Source organism: Carassius carassius, chromosome 31 (assembly GCF_963082965.1).
Source record: "Carassius carassius chromosome 31, fCarCar2.1, whole genome shotgun sequence".
NCBI classification, from domain to species: domain Eukaryota; kingdom Metazoa; phylum Chordata; class Actinopteri; order Cypriniformes; family Cyprinidae; genus Carassius; species Carassius carassius.
The window spans coordinates 8,041,557-8,057,866 of record NC_081785.1 but is presented as its reverse complement, the minus strand read 5'-3'; the positions used below and the strand labels follow the sequence as shown (position 1 = coordinate 8,057,866).

The window sequence follows — 16,310 nt, the reverse complement described above, 5'->3', positions numbered from 1 at the left end:
CCCCAGTCAAACGATACTGTTTTTGGGTATAGCTCTGCACTCACAGTCCATGACGGCGCGGCTGTCGCCACAGCGCGCATTGGGCATTCAGCGCGCAGCGAGCTCTCTCCGCTGCGGCGCGTCCGTTTCGCTCAGAGAATTTCAGAAGATGCTGGGTCTCATGGCTTCAGCATCACCAGTTCTTCAGTTGGGCCTGCTCCGCCTTCACCCCTTGCAGTTCTGGCTGAAAGCGCGAGTACATCGCAGAGCGTGGACATCCGGCGGTTGCGTCTCAAGGTCAATCAGAGCTGTGTTACAGCCTTGAAACCCTGGACAGCAAATGACTGGTACCAATCAGGTGTAAGCCTGGGGACTTCCTCGAAAGTGAAAGTGGTGTCGACGGACGCCTCCACTTCGGGATGGGGAGCGCTGCTCGAGGGCAGACCGTTCTTTGGCCTGTGGGCCGAACGGGAAAAGTTCCAACATATCAACTGTCTGGAAATGCTGGCAGTGGAGAACGCGCTGACGCATTTTTGTCCCCGAATCAAGGGCCACCACGTCTTAGTCCGTTCGGACAACATGTCTGTGGTGTCCTACATAAATCGCCAGGGCGGTCTCAGGTCCCAGAACCTGTACAGGTTGGCGGAACGCCTCCTGGTTTGGGCTCAGCGCAACTTGCGCTCGCTGAGAGCAGTTCATGTGCCTGGGCTACAGAATCTGGGTCCAGACAGACTGTCCAGGAACAACATTCCCATGGGCAAATGGTCTCTACACCCACAGACAGTCCGGCTGCTGTGGGAGAGATTTGGCAGGGCGGAAATGGACCTCGGGCGGAAAAGCAGACGCTGCCCCGTGGCCAGTGCCGTTGAGGAGGGACCTCCTCTCGCAGGCCAGGGGCTCGATTTGGCACCCTCAACCGGAGTTGTGGTCCCTCCATGTGTGGGCGCTCAACGGTTACCCGCTGATCTCTCAGTGGGAGTGCTAAATACTATCACTCAGGCTAGAGCTCCGTCGACTCGATGGCTATATGCCTCGAAGTGGTCAGTATTCTCCAGCTGGTGCACAGCTCGGGGACGTTCACCCCTTAATTGTGAGGTGACGGAGGTTCTCTCCTTCCTACAAGAGCTGTTGGATAAGGGCAGAGCCCCCTCCATGCTCAAGTTTACGTGGCGGCTATCGCAGCGTTTTCTGAGACAACGCTCGGTCAGTCAATAGGAAGGAACGATTTGGTCATCTGCTTCCTTAGAGGAGCTAGGAGGCTGAATCCTCCCAGACCTCCGTCAGTCCCTGTATGGGACCTCTCGACGGTTTTGGAGGCCATGAAAGGTTCCCCTTTCGAGCCTATCCAAACAATTAGCCTCAAACATCTGTCATTCAAGACAGTGTTCTTGTTGGCTCTCGCTTCAGTGAAGCATGTGGGTGACCTGCACGCGCTCTCGGTGAGCCCGACGTGCTTGGAGTTTGGACCTGATGACTCAAGAGTCATACTCAAACCTAGGCACGGTTATGTGCCGAAATCCCTCAACACACCGTTTCGGGCTCAGGTTATTTCCCTGTCTGCCCTTTCGGTGTCAGAAGAGGATGGAGACTCAAGTCTTCTTTGCCCCGTTAGGGTTTTAAGAACTTATGTGTCTCGCTCTGCTGTCTTCAGACAGACTGAGCAGCTGTTTGTCTCGTTCAGTGGACGTTCCAAGGCAATGGCTGTTTCGAAACATAGCCTTTCTAGATGGATAGTTGACGCTATAGCGTTAGCTTACACTTCCAGGGGCCTTCAGTGCCCACTGGGTGTCAGAGCACACTCCGCAAGAGGCGTCGCCTCATCGTGGGCGTGGTCTAGTGGGATTTCCTTACAGGATATATGTATGGCGGCAGGATGGGCCTCGCCGTCTACATTTATCAGGTTCTATAACCTAGAGGTTCCCGCTCTGCAAGCAAAGCTGTTGTCGGTATAGTTGAATCAGTGTCCTGATTGGAACTCTGAGATCGCAAGCGCGATGCGCTGCTGACTGTTATATGGGCAGTATTGCGTAAGACCCACATTCCCACATTAGTCAGGCCTTGCCTTGAATATGTGATGTCATATTGCCGCGTCTACGGACGCTGCTAGATATGGGACGGAGGGTTTCCCCCTCCTGTTCAAGGACTCTCTGTGAGTCCCTCTGGTGATTGTGCACTGTAAATCCTGGGCGTCGCTTCCAGGTTTATTGGTGTGTGATCTCTGCACGCACGGCGTTTTACATTGGGTTCCCGCAGCGTCTTAGCTAAGACGCAGTACTCGGTTACTAATGTAACCTCGGTTCTCTCTAGAAGAGGGAACGAGTACTGCGTTCTCTGCCGTGCGTATGATTCACTCTGGTTCGCTTCGGTGATGAAATAAATCAGGTGAGTCAGCCTTTTCGAGCTCCCTTTATAGGGCTAGGCCACACCCGTTTCGGCGGGAAGTGGCATGGAGGGCGCGAGCGCCCTCATTGGTCTGATGTTGCATCAGCCTGCGCTCGATAGGCTTATGCAGTTGCCGCAGAGCAGCCAATGAGCGAGCGAGCCGTCTCGCCTATGGCTGTGTGCTGCTGCAAATGCGCTTTACAATAATTCAAAATTAAGGATAATTTTTTGCTTCAGTGTATCGTGAAAAGAGACCCAAGAAGAGTTTGGGACAAGAGGAGAGAGAGTGAGGATTAATATCGGTGTTGCATTTTCTAGATGGAGAGAGCTTCACAACAAACTTCAACTAGAAAGAGATGCCGATCTCGCTTGTTTTACTCATTTTTTTTTGTTTTGTTTGTTTTACTTGTGTTTTACTTTACCTCATCCATTAAATCCATGATTTATCTTTCCGTCTGATTGATGTCCATCAGCGGTTGGGTAGAAGAAAGCAAATCACATCATTCCACTGCCTTCTTAGCGTCATCAAACCACGCGATTGTTATTGTTTTGGGAGTGCGTCCTCTAGTGGCAGGTCCTACAACCTGAACCTTTAATAGGCTTTTTCAACAGCATCTGTCTTCCTGTCAGTTACTTTAGAAAACAATTCTGATGTCTCTCAGTTTTGTAAAAATGGCATATACAGTGATGCACTTACAAAGAAAGTCTTTAGGGCAATACATTGCACTCGCAAAACATAACACATTTTTGTTAGCTGGGAAGAAACTGTTTGAATCAAGCAAAATCTACTCACATAATTACATCAATAAAGCATAACCGTATAACACACATTTAGCTATGAAAGAGTTAATATAAGTGTTTAAAGAAGCACGTTTCTGGTGTGGTGGTTTCAGAGTGATTGCTTAAGTGCCTTTGGATAAACGCATTTGCTCAATGACTGCTTAAAAAAATTGATTAAGATGGTGAATGTTCTTTTTTGGGCATTTAAAAGCACTCTAGCATTGCCTGATTTAAGTGATTTTACATCAGTAATGTGATGTCATCAGTGACTGTGGTTAGCAGGTATTGCTGTAGTATTACCTCATTAAACTCATGCATGAATCAAATGGATTTGATGGCAGACTTGCAAAACCTTTATGCATGACTCACCAAGAACCATTTGATTTATCGGTGAGATGGTTGACGTCTAGGGCTTTTAAGTGTTTCATATTATGGGGTGTGCCTATTCTTTCTCACATACATATTGTCATTAATCCATATGCATGTGAACGCACTACAGCATTCAGCCTGAAATGATTTCTGAGTGCTGGCCTTGTACAGAGAACAGCCTGTGGGACCATGACTGTGAGTAAGCAAACAGAGCCTGTTCCATATTTTTATGTGCCGTTTATTTAGGGCTGTCAACAATGTCATCCTGACAACCGCATTCAAGGGAAGGAGAATACATTCAATGGGAGAAATGCCTGAAAAGATTAAATGTTTGTGGAAGTAATTGTGTCAAAGGCACACTTTGATCGTATTTGTTTGTGTAGGTGTGCCTGTATACAATTATAAAAATTATTTTTGGACTTTTCAACGTTATGATTTCTGTCAGAGAAAATTTAATTTTACATTTCTTGCAATGCTGAACAGCAGATGTGAGTTTTTTTTTTTTTAAATCTTTTTTTTATTATTATTATTATGATTTCCTGCCAATATAATAAGTAAGTGCATCCACTTTAGAGTGTCTTTGGAATCATAATTTACAAACCCAGAAAACAAGTCTGTAAGGACAAAATATTTTGTGTGTTTTTCATCAATAGACAAATTATACGAATAAATATCAAATTAACACACAGCTTAATATCAATGTAAAATTCTAAAATTAATGAAATGTTTAAGTAAATATTACAGAAATATGTTCTGGAATATATTATTCTGGAAAAAAAAATCTTATAAAAAATTTTTTTTGAGCACACTCTAAAAAGCCAGAAAAAATAAGATCCAGTGTTCTTTGCTAATATAAAGGAATTCTCTGTATATATATTTTAAAGTGTTTTTTCTGTGTTATAAATTGTATTACTTTATGAATAAAGTACTGGCAGATAATGAGTACATCAGTTTTTCTAAATGTATTTTTTTCTTACAGTGCAGTTAATCAATTAAAAACCCCAGTAAAAATCCAGTAAATTAATAAAATTAATCGGAATGTATTTCGTGTGTGTGTGTGTGTGTATATATATATATATATATATATATATATATATATATATATATATATATATATATATATATATATATATATATATATATATATATAGAAAAAATGTTTGTTTTTTTGAAGCAGTTTTTTTTTCACTTTAAGTTGAACAAAACCGATTCATTGATAGCTCTAGTTAAACTCAATAATAATTATTTTTGTTTAATATAAAGCAAAAGCAAGACTGTGCAATAGTTTTTGTATTGAATAATACAAGCATATTGTAATGGAGAATATGAAAATGTATTCACCCAATTCAACAGGCCACTGAAAGTAGGCACACATCATTGTCTTTGTGTTTCCTCTTGTCTCTCATAAGGAGAAATCTCTGTCTGATTTATCATGTCTTTATGCTGCGGCGCCCGGGGAGCAGTTGGGGGTTCGGTGCCTTGCTCAAGGACACCTAAGTCATGATATTGTTGGCCCGAGATTCGAACCCACAAAAATAGGGTTAGGAGTCAAACTCTCTAACCACTAGGCCATGACTTCCCCAGGTTAAAATTAGGTTAAAATTCATGGATGACTGAAAATAGCACTTTTTTTTCAATAAACTTTTGAAAGTATTGGGAAAATTCGTAAAAGGTCATCATCAGCTAGTTGTAGGTGACATGTTTACAGACTTAGGTAACCCCAAGTCGTGTGAACCTGTTTATACAGTATGTGCTTAGACTCATTCTCATGAGAGTGTAGACAGCTTGTACTCGAACTGCAGGAGCTCCAGTTCTCATCTGGCAGGCTTTTCCTATTTTCCATTCCAAGACTGAAGACTCATGACCTACTAGTGTCTTCTCCTTGCCCTATTAGCCAAACGCCACTCACATATAAACAGGCTTTTCTTAAGCATTACTTCAATCTCAGTCACAGTGGATGGGAGGCCCTGATTATTATCCAGATAGCTGGACACAGCAGTGTTGTTATTGTTAACTAAAACAAATATTTTTATTGAAATATACATATTATATCTTACATTGAGAAAAATAAATTAGAAACTATAGGTAATCAAGTGAAATTTAAATTTGAAGTACTAACATTTCTTAAACTAAAACTGAAATAAAAATACAATAAGTGGAAATGAAAAATGATATAACTATAGAAATGATAATAATAAAAAAAAAATTATAATAAATGACAAAAGCATACACTTACTAAAACCTAAAATGAAATTGAAAACCAACAATATATATTTAAGAGAATCAAATTATTAATAAAACAAACTAATATATATATATATATATATACTGTCATAGTATTATTTAGTTTATTATTGTCAGAGTATTAACACAACACTGCAGGACACAATTGGACATTTGATTTGCCCTCATTGTTTTTCTGCAAAGCAAATTGAACCAACATAAACAACTAGCTTGAAGTCAGTATAATTATTTATTAATATTGCTATATACACCAGTATGATGAGTACTAGCATCACAATGGTAATTAAGTAACTCAAAAGCAGACATATATAGGCATTTGTTTTTACTTGAATAATCTTGCCTAATACAGTAAAATCCTCATTATACACCAAAATCATATTAAGTCACTACTGACATTGTCAGAAATCAGTGGCGGCTCATGGGTTTTAAAATAGAGGAGGCACACTAATTGTATTGGTCTGGGGATCTATGCTGATTGTTATTAGTGAAAGTGACGTGACATTCAGCCAAGTATGGTGACCCATACTCAGAATTCGTGCTCTGCATTTAACCCATTCGAAGTGCACACACACAGAGCAGTGAACACACACACACACTGTGAACAGACACCCAGAGCAGTGGGCAGCCATTTATGCTGCGGTGCCCGGGGAGCAGTTGGGGGTTTGATGCCTTGCTCAAGGGCACCTAAGTCATGGTATTGAAGGTGGAGAGAGAACAGTACATGCACTCCCCCCACCTACAATTCCTGCCGGCCCGAGACTCGAACTCACAACCCTTCGATTGCGAGTCCGACTCTCTAACCATTAGGCCACGACTTCCCTATTATTATTATTATTTGCTTAACCACTGCAAAATGGCTTTTTAGTGGCTTTTAGTCAGAAAACGACACTCATACAGCAAGATAAAATAAATTCACTTACCTGTCCTATCACTTGAAACAAAAATCCATCCCTTCTTAAAAGTCTGTTAAAAGAGAGCTGCGTGTTGTGCTATTTAATTAGGCTTACTTCTGTAGCCCATAGTTCTAGCTCCCTTTATTTTTAATTTGTATATATACTGTTTGAATGACAGCTTGGAAAATCGGTTGGCAATCAAGTATTTAATATCGCTACTCATCATAAATACTGCATAAATTATCAGCCCAGCCATTACGGGAGACGTTCAAACTAAAAGCACGTAATTTACGTCTCTATGATGATTGATTGATATACCAACCAGAAGGGAAGCTAGCCTCCTCTGTGGTATTCCTTTTCTCAACACTCCTCAGCACTGAAACACTCAATGCTGATTGGCTAACTTTTTTTTTTAACAACGGAGGCATGAGAGCTCATGTCTCCCGTCCCCTTCTCTAACACTGCACTTGTAATTACATCAACAGATTCGGCACATTCGCGATAGAAAAGCGGTGCTTTCACATAATGGTATTACAACTGTGAAATTACAAACAAAAAGTATATACATTCTGAGACATGAACTGAGTATAATTGTGAATTTCATTAACATTAAATCGTCTTCATTTTCACCTCAACATTTTGGGGAAGCTGTGCCTCCCCTTTCTCCCCCGACGAGCTGCCACTGGTCAGAATCAACTTTTATTTTATTTTTTAGGTTTTAGAAAGCAGGGATCCATTTTGAGAATGTCTGCTTCACAAGGTGAATAAATTTTCACCAAATTCACCTCATTTGAGCTAATTGAAGGTTCGTTTCATAATGATTTAAATGTGGATGTGAAGGTAGTTTAAAAGGAAAGTTTTTACATACTTGAATTTAAATTTTCGAATTAAACCATAATTAAATATTTTAATTCTCAAATTGCACTGATTTCTTTTGTTTTAAATATGTGTTGTCACTTAAAAAATGAAGACATTTTCTCATTGCATTCATGCAGAAGTCAATGTAGACAATTTTCTTTAGCCGCTGAAGTTTGGATGGGGAATCTGATCCTAGATTAGCAGTGACGGGCAACATTACCCTGGAGCAGCAGAATTCCCAATCATCTTCAATATTCATACAGTATATACATATATCATGCTCGCCAGAAGAAAACAAAAACCTTCCCCGGCCTTACTGTGCTGTGCCTATTCCAGCTGACCAAACAAGGAAGACTTCTGCCCCCTTTTCTCATCCATCACTGGAACATGCACGTAAGCATTTTTTTTTTTTTTTTAACACAAGTGCGTGCCAGAACCCACTTAACATTTGAGCCACATGTACTAAACCTGTTGTGCATGTTGTCTCATACAGGTCTAGTGATTTGCATTTTCTCTCATCCATGATGCTTTAAAGATGATGCTGATTTTGTTTTATGTATACTATAGCTGGCCCTCGTATAAAGAAGTGTCATTGTTTTTATAGACCAGAACTACTTTGTGTTTGTTATGACAAAGCATTTCTCAGATTCCACCATGATTGTTGTGGCAATTAGTCATGAATGGCACTTTGAACATAAGACTTCACCCGTGATGTGAGCCATGTTTCGTTTGGCAAAGACTCTGGGTTGTGATAGGGTCAGTTGAATGAGCTTTGACAACCAAAAAAGGCCAGAGACATGTCCACATTAATCTAAAAGATGAACAAGTAATAAATCAACAAGTAATAAGAAAAGGTGAACAAGTAATAAAACTTTGGCACACACAGTCAAAGGACACATTCATTGTGTGTTTTTGAGCTTGCTTTGGTTTCAAACCAAATGAATTAGCATGGCAAACTTGTAGGTTTGGGTAACAATTTGCAATTTGTAAGTGTTGTTTGTAGTCAGCAATTTTTGTCAATTAGATGAATGAACTGATTATGATTTCCAGGTTCCTACAGCATTCCTGAGATCTCAGCAGTCTCACAGTGTCTTAACCCGCTGTGATAAGATGAGCAGTTTTTCCATACTAAAACCGGAAATACTGTGGAGTGCAGCAAAATCATAACTAATCAGAGCAATGAGTAGACGAGTCCTTTTATGGATTTCCTTTTGGAACGTAAGGGATTTGTCTTGTAATATCTAATGTTTTCACAGTAAATTTAACTTCATACATTTTTATGTTCAATATAAATGAGGAATGGGACTTTAGCCCTCTGATTTTTGGTGTAGATGGTAAAGATTTACAAGCTTTTAGCACTTTTGTTGCATTGCACCTGTTTTGTAAATGTGGCTTGTGTTAAAAGTTCTACAGGGTTCTTCAAACATGCATTTAAAAAAATTAACTTTATTTTTATATAGGACGAAACCAGCTAAAATATAAAATAAATAAATGTGCAAATAAATAAATACATAAATCCACATTTCCTGCATAAATATATTATTAAATATGCAAATAAATACATGAATAAATACATAAATACCCAAATTCCTGCATAAATTAATAGATAAATATTAAAATGTGTGAGGAAATAAATAAATATTAAATGAATGCTAGGGAAAATAGAAAAATGTTAGGAAATGCTAAACTGAAAGTTGACATCTTTTCTTTTAGGCGTTCATTTATTTTTAATCATAGTTCAGTATTTATTTTTCCTTAGCCCAGCATTCTAATGAGAGGGTGTCAATCAAACCTCAGTAGGCGGGATTTGACACCATTGGCTGATCATTGTAAAATGACTATTCATTTGAATGGTATGAGAACAGGTGAGATTTGTCCCATCTGAGACTTCATGGATGTATGTTTAAACCCAGTCAATGATCTTTTACCTTAAACACAACTTTAAATAAGAAAAACAAAATTCTCTAAAATTAATGCCATTTACATTACAAACAGACACTTCTTAACTGAGAGGCTCATTTTATAAAACATACCATCTCATCTCTCTTGATATTAGACCATTAAAATTGATGCTTTGTCTTTTAGTGTTACAAGGACACAGGCCACTCTAAATAATGAGGTGAATTTCAAATAAATCTGCTCGCCTACAAGTGTCACACATACTCGCTTCGTTTTATTCGTTCGCTGGCTCAGTTTGTGGTGTCATGCTCAGTTTGTTGGGTTCCATGTTGTAGCAGATTTTTGTTCAGGTCTGACATGAACAGAAATTGTGTGTCCGAAGTAATTTGTTAAACACCCTGTTGCATACAAGGTGTGTCTCGTGCAAGTATAATCTGTGTTCAGATGGAAGGATGAAATGAATTCTGTCGTGCCTTAATAAAGCCGTTTGTTTCTTCTTGCTCATAATTCAGTAAAAGTCTCATTCTCAGATGCTGCGGATTTTACACATACCAAAAATTGGTTAACAGAGGTTAAGCAATATTGTGCAATATCTGCCGAATTATGTCAGTCTATTTAAAATATGAAACAAATTAATCACATTATAAGCAAATTCACTAATAAGCAGTCAGCCATCATCATTGCAAAATAAATCCTTAGATGAATGACCTGGAACATTCCAATGTCATATTTGAGAGAGAGAGAGAGAGAGAGAGAGAGAAGACCATTTAGGATGAACTGATATGCTAGAATAAATCTGACTTTCCAATGCTCAAATGAGAGAAGAAGAGAGGAGTTTATTATTCTTCTCTCATTATTTACAACAAGATCTGTTAGTATTGCGAGCACTGCACTCCTACCCTTTGGAAAAAGTTGCGCGCATCTGCTGCTTACAGCTTGTGTCATGTTAAATGTAAAAAAGTTAACAAGACAAAGTCACAAAACAGAAAGGATAGTAATTCATTATTTCTAGCACATAATCAATTAAATTTGCGGGCATTATTAAGGCAGCTGTATGGATGTGACTGTTAGATAAGACCATACCGCATGCGTTTTACCACAGTGGATGCTTCTGTCATTATGGAGGAACTGTCTTTGTTGGGTTATATAAATTATTTCCAGTGGTTCTTTTTCAGCACTGGTGGTCTATTGTTTGGCTCAGACAGGGTCTTAAACAAAGGGGAGATACTCATACATTTTGCATGCTAAGAGACTTGATAGCTGATGTATTCTTTATCTGCCTCTTTCTGTTTTCCCTCATTCTTGATCTTTATTATTTGAAACCATTTCATTGTTTCTCTGTTATCTTATTCTATTATCTTATTCTTTAGGGCCATTGTGCTATGTTGATTTTATACCCTACGTAACATTCACATAGTCGGAGAGTAAGAAAGAATTGCTTTCAAAGAAAGGCCAAAGAAAGTTGTAATTCTCTCGAAACAATAATAATAATAATAATAATCTACCTGTCTGTATATCTATTACAAATTGAATGTTATCACACTGCAGGCATGCAAATGCAATTGTGTTTTTTTATGTTGCTTAATCAATGAGGTGCTTAGATAAGTGTGAATTAATGAATTTCCTTTAATTAAGACTCATTCCCACATCGCTTCCTTTTTAATGAGTAACAAATGATACTTATACCACCTAAAATGGAGCAATATTTGTCTGATATTGAGGTGCATATTTAATGTCTCTCATATCACATCCCTCATTGTAAAATTGAATGAGGTTGTATGTACATTAATTTTTTACCAAAATCATGCTGGATTTTCTATACTGTGAACTGCTCTCAGAATTGCTTCATATTTGCTGAATGATGATTTAACACAATAACACATTATAGCGTTTAAGGTTTAGACCACATTTTAATATCCAAAGTATGATATCCAGTGTCTTGTTTCAATGCAAGGTCAGAAATTACAACATCTAAAACTCTTAGTAAGCTCGTATTGAGCAATCCCCTCTGCACCTAATGTTAGCAGTCTCTGATTTGAGACCAGCAGGGTTTAGGAACTGATATAGAGATTTTCTTGTCCTTTTTTTTTATTTTATTAATGAGTAACTACCTTTTTTTGGTGGAAACACTGAATCTAATGTGCCATTTAGTGTTGCTCCTCATTAGGTGATTTTAAAGGGGGGATTTGCTGCTATCAAAGGGGGCTTTTAATAAAGCTTGGCTGTCTATGAAGTACAAACTTGAACATACTTTTAAAATGATTGCTATATGATCAGAAAAAAAAGAAAAGAAAAAGGCTGTGGTGTTCTTTTATGCCAAAAACTTCAACACACATAATGCACCTTTGATTTTTGCACCGCCCCTTTGTCAATCTGTCTGCCCATACGTGGTATCTACATGCTAGTTCTATCTACAGTTTTGACAAAAATTATGTGTTATGAGTCACTAAGTATCTAGATGCAGGTAACGCTGACAAAGCGTACACATTGTTCATTTACATATATTACTAACTGGTTGAAAATTGACAAACATATGCTTTAAGTATCATTTAATTGTGGCCAATAGAGGCTAATATATTAAGAATAGGATATACTGTATAGAATACTAAATACTTGTAAATTTAGCTTATAACTAAGTAAAAAAAAAAAAAAAAAAACTTAAATATCTTTCAAGAGTTAATGCCATGGACCATGGACCCATGGAAATACCCATGGCGAATCTTGTGCTAGCTCCATTGTATCAGCCTGGTACCTGGCAAAGAACTGCAAAGTTATAATATTTTCCAGAAAATTGTGTAAGAGCCAGCCAATCATATTTTAGGAAACGTGTGATTTTAGTTTGATAATGCAGTTTTTGCGTGCAGTATATACAGTATGCAACAGACATTTAGGCTACGTTCACACTGCAGGCTGAAACGACCCAATTCCGATTTTTTTTGCCCCTATGCGACCTGTATCTGATCTTTTCATGACAGTCTGAACGACACAGATCCGATCTTTTCAAATGTGACCCAGGCCACTTGGGTATGTGGTCCTGAATCCGATACGTATCCGATCTTTTGAAATGCGACCTCCCTCTTGAACGGCCAGGCCACATGTATCCGACCCGTACGTCACTGAAACGCAACAAACGTCATACGTCTGCATTGAAGTAGGCGGGAACGAGAAGATAAACTGATGAATTCTCTATTAGTGAAGCCACTCACATCAGTATCCCACCACTCCTGGCTGCGACTCCGCACCCACACGTTTCTCTGTACCGACGTTGCTAACACTGCTCCACAAAATGCCATGGCCAAAAACCTTGCTCTCCTCCTTCTTTTTAATTTTCTTCTTAAAACGAGAAGATTGTAATTGTGCTGGCTCCGTTGGGAAAATAACTTTAATATTGCAAAAAGAGCTCCGCTGTTGACTACACTGTTGTTGACATTCATGTTTAACGTTACTTCCGCAAACAACGAGTGACGTCGTTGAGCGTTGAGTACTCTTCTGCGCATGAGGGTCACTTCTGGGTCATTTCACGTTCACACAGGAGATCACAAAAGGTCGCATTTAATTCGAAATGTGAACGGCCTTGCAAAAAAAACATATTTTTTCAAAAAATCGGAATTGAGCATTAAGCCCTGCAGTGTGAACGTAGCCTTAGTGAACGGTCTGTGAGCATGTCGTCTGATGGCTGTGACTAGGATCACAGTGAATTCAAGAATAACATCACTGATCTTAGTGGCCTATTGAAACAACAGACATGGTTTTTGTGTATTCAGGGCACTGTCACATGAAGGCGAATGGTTTGGAAATCTTTCAAGATGCTTTGAGACACTGTATCCCTCGACTCGTTCTGTGGCTTTAGCGGTTTCTAGAATTAAATCAAACAGCAGCCCATGACAAACTTGTTCATAAGCTTTTGATGGAGCAAGTTATTTCAGATGTGTTGAAGTTTTGAATTGTTGTCAAGTGTTCAGCCAGTTGTACCTAAAATTACATTCGTGACATTTCTTACAGATCAAAGTTGAATTATTCATTTGTTGAATGGAATGTCTGAATGCAGATTGCATAGTGCTTCTTTAGACTGGGGATGAAACAGGTCTAACTAAGGTCTAAATTTGTTTATGTGCCTGCAGGTCCGGGACAGCATGAACCTGACTGATGCCCTGTGTCTCCATGCCAACCGAAGCCTCAGGTCGAGGTAAACCTAAACCCTCCTGTCAGAAGGTAACCTCTCTGCCCCAATCCAAACTCTACAGGGTGAGTAAACAATATTAATGCCCATACACAGTACTGTTGAAAAGCAGTTTTTGTAATGATTACGAAAATAACCGATTCTGATGCAGACAACTCATTTTGAGCTGATTATTACTGAAAGGTCATTAAAGGTCATATACATTTGAGTGAAGGAAGAGGGAGGTCAGTGAGGGAGACTTTTTGTTGCATAATTTAATTTTCATGTTGTTTAAATCTGACTTTGATTCCCACTGTGTTTCTTCCCATGTATTTTTGTGTAAAGAAAGGCATTTTTTTTTTTAATAATATCTCCTTTTATCATAAGTGGACAAAGTATTTGGACTACAAAAATGAAGCTGTAAAATGAAGTAATTTCACCTGGTTGTATTATATATTTTTGTCTATGTAATGCAATGATATTTATTTTAAAGATTAGTAAAAATTATCCAGCCAACAAATGTTTCAAAATGTTATAAAATGTATTTAAACGGTAAAAAAACGTTGAGGGGAAATGTATACAGGACGGTTCAAGACTTTAAGGTCAGTAATTTTTTTATATTATTAGATATTAAAATACAATTTAATCCATTTAATGTGTTGATTTGGTGCTCAGGAAACATTACTTATTATTATCAATGTTTAAAACAGTTGCTTATTATTTGCGTTGAAACCTTGATGCATTTAATGCATGAAATGCTTTTGTGACATTGTCTTTCACTTTTGATCAGTTTAATGAGTCCTTGCCAAATAAAAGCATTATTTTCTTAAAATAAAAATAAAAAATGATTGAATTACAAAAAAAAATCATACTGGCCTCAAACTTTTTAACACTAGTGTGTGCATTTGTGGAAATGATTGAGGTGTGTAAATATTCTTTGGGGTAACACGTTAATAATGTGTTGTATGTTCAAATCCAAAGTAGTGACTGTCTCCCTGTCAGAAATGTCTCTCTCTCTGCTGATTAGCAGCTTGACACTGAAATCTTAGGAGCTTACTGTAATTATGGTCCTGTCACATCTGGAGAATGAAACATTTCGATCTCTCACAATAATCATTGAACCTGAACATCAAATTCGACTAGGGATGGGACGGTATGAAAATTTAATATCACGATTATAGTGACTAAAATTATCACGATTATCAATATTATCACGGTTTTGTTGAAACGAGATGAAAGTGTTCAAAAATAGTTGATGCTCACACTGAAAACATTTCAGCAAGTTTTATATTTAATAATCAACAAACAACTAATAAAACAAGCAACTCTATGCACTTAATTTAAAGAAAGATTAAATTCTGTGGCATTTCCTTCCTTACAATGAAAAGTGTAGAAGCATAGAAAAGCATAGAAAAGTCACTGACTTTCGCCATTCCTTCTCGAAAAAAAAACAAAAAAAACATTGTGCGCTGCGCTTGCGTCAGACTGTTGCTGGCTGGACATGATTTAATAGTGAGTTATTAAAACCGCGATAATCAAACACTGTTTTAATGATAATTCATTTTTAAACGATATTACTAACCTTCAGCACATTTTATCACGGTTATCAATAAAACCGGTTATCGTCCCATCCCTAAATTCGACCCATCATTAACACCACCCAAGGTGCATGACTTTACATAGAGTGGCATATGTGTTTGTTTGTGTGCTGGATGATAGTAATAGATGAGATTTATGATGATTTTTTTTTTTTTTTTATAGCTGTACCTGTATCATCCAGCCCTGTCCTGACCACTTTCACCTTCAATTTTACTGAAACTTTGAGTGTCTCTCTTCATCGTTGTCTTATCTTGTACATTGTCCATGCTGAGATACAGCCTGAACTTTCTGCAAAGTTGTCCTGTGCTTCAAACAGATAAGAATGCCATGTATCTGGTTTTCTGTAGGGATTAAGGCTTCAGCACGGAGCTCCATTTGAGGCTGATATAAGTTGGGCTTCCATTGCCTCTAGTTACTGATAGCATGGAACAAAAAAACCCCAGCATTGTTTCTCATATCTGAAGTGAAGCTGCACGATCTCATTTGATATACAAAGACCTCCCCCGCACCTGTCTGGATTCTCCAGGTGGGTGTGTATGTGTGTGTGCTGGTTCATCCACTATCAGGGATTAATTACCACTCTGAAAGGGGAAGACTGGAGGGAGGTAGAAAATGTCCAGTACAGAGAGGGAAAGATGGATTGCAATGAGGGGCAAAGTGCAATAGAGCAAAAACGAAGGATGGTGAGCTGTTGATGGGTGAACAAGTCTGCAAAGGGATTTAATTGGCTGCTTATACAGGCTGTAGGGTATTATACCTGCCTGTCACACATCACACTCACCATAGAGTAAAGTTTAAGTGTGTGAGGTTGCATATATGTGATTTTGAACATGCTATCGGCAAATGTGTCATGGAAGTTAACTTAAAGGAATAGTTCATCCAGAAATTAAAAATCATGCACTCACACTCACGTTGTTCCAGCTTGCATGACTTTCTTTTTTAGTGAAATGTTTTTTGTGTGTGAAGAAAGAAGGCAAGAAGGCAGAAGAAAAAAAAACATCTCAGTGGTTTTTATTTTTTTATTATAACTATGCTTTTTAAAAATGTCAACATTTTGTGCTTTCATAATTTGTTCATTTAGAAACATGCATGTCTTAGTAGCTAATCATTCTCTGTTTATGGTGTTGTGGCGAGTGGGGCGGGGCCGA

General features: G+C 38.4%; 1 protein-coding gene across 3 annotated transcripts in view; it reads left to right on the top strand.

Annotated features, from left to right (window-relative positions):
- Positions 1 to 16,310, top strand: part of LOC132111449 (muscarinic acetylcholine receptor M1-like) — a 94,630-nt gene that overhangs the window by 30,052 nt on the left and 48,268 nt on the right. For all 3 annotated transcript variants that reach the window (XM_059518749.1, XM_059518747.1, XM_059518748.1), the window contains exon 2: positions 13,526 to 13,649. The gene's annotated coding sequence lies outside the window, so the exon portion shown is untranslated. The remainder of the gene's footprint in view (positions 1 to 13,525; positions 13,650 to 16,310) is intronic.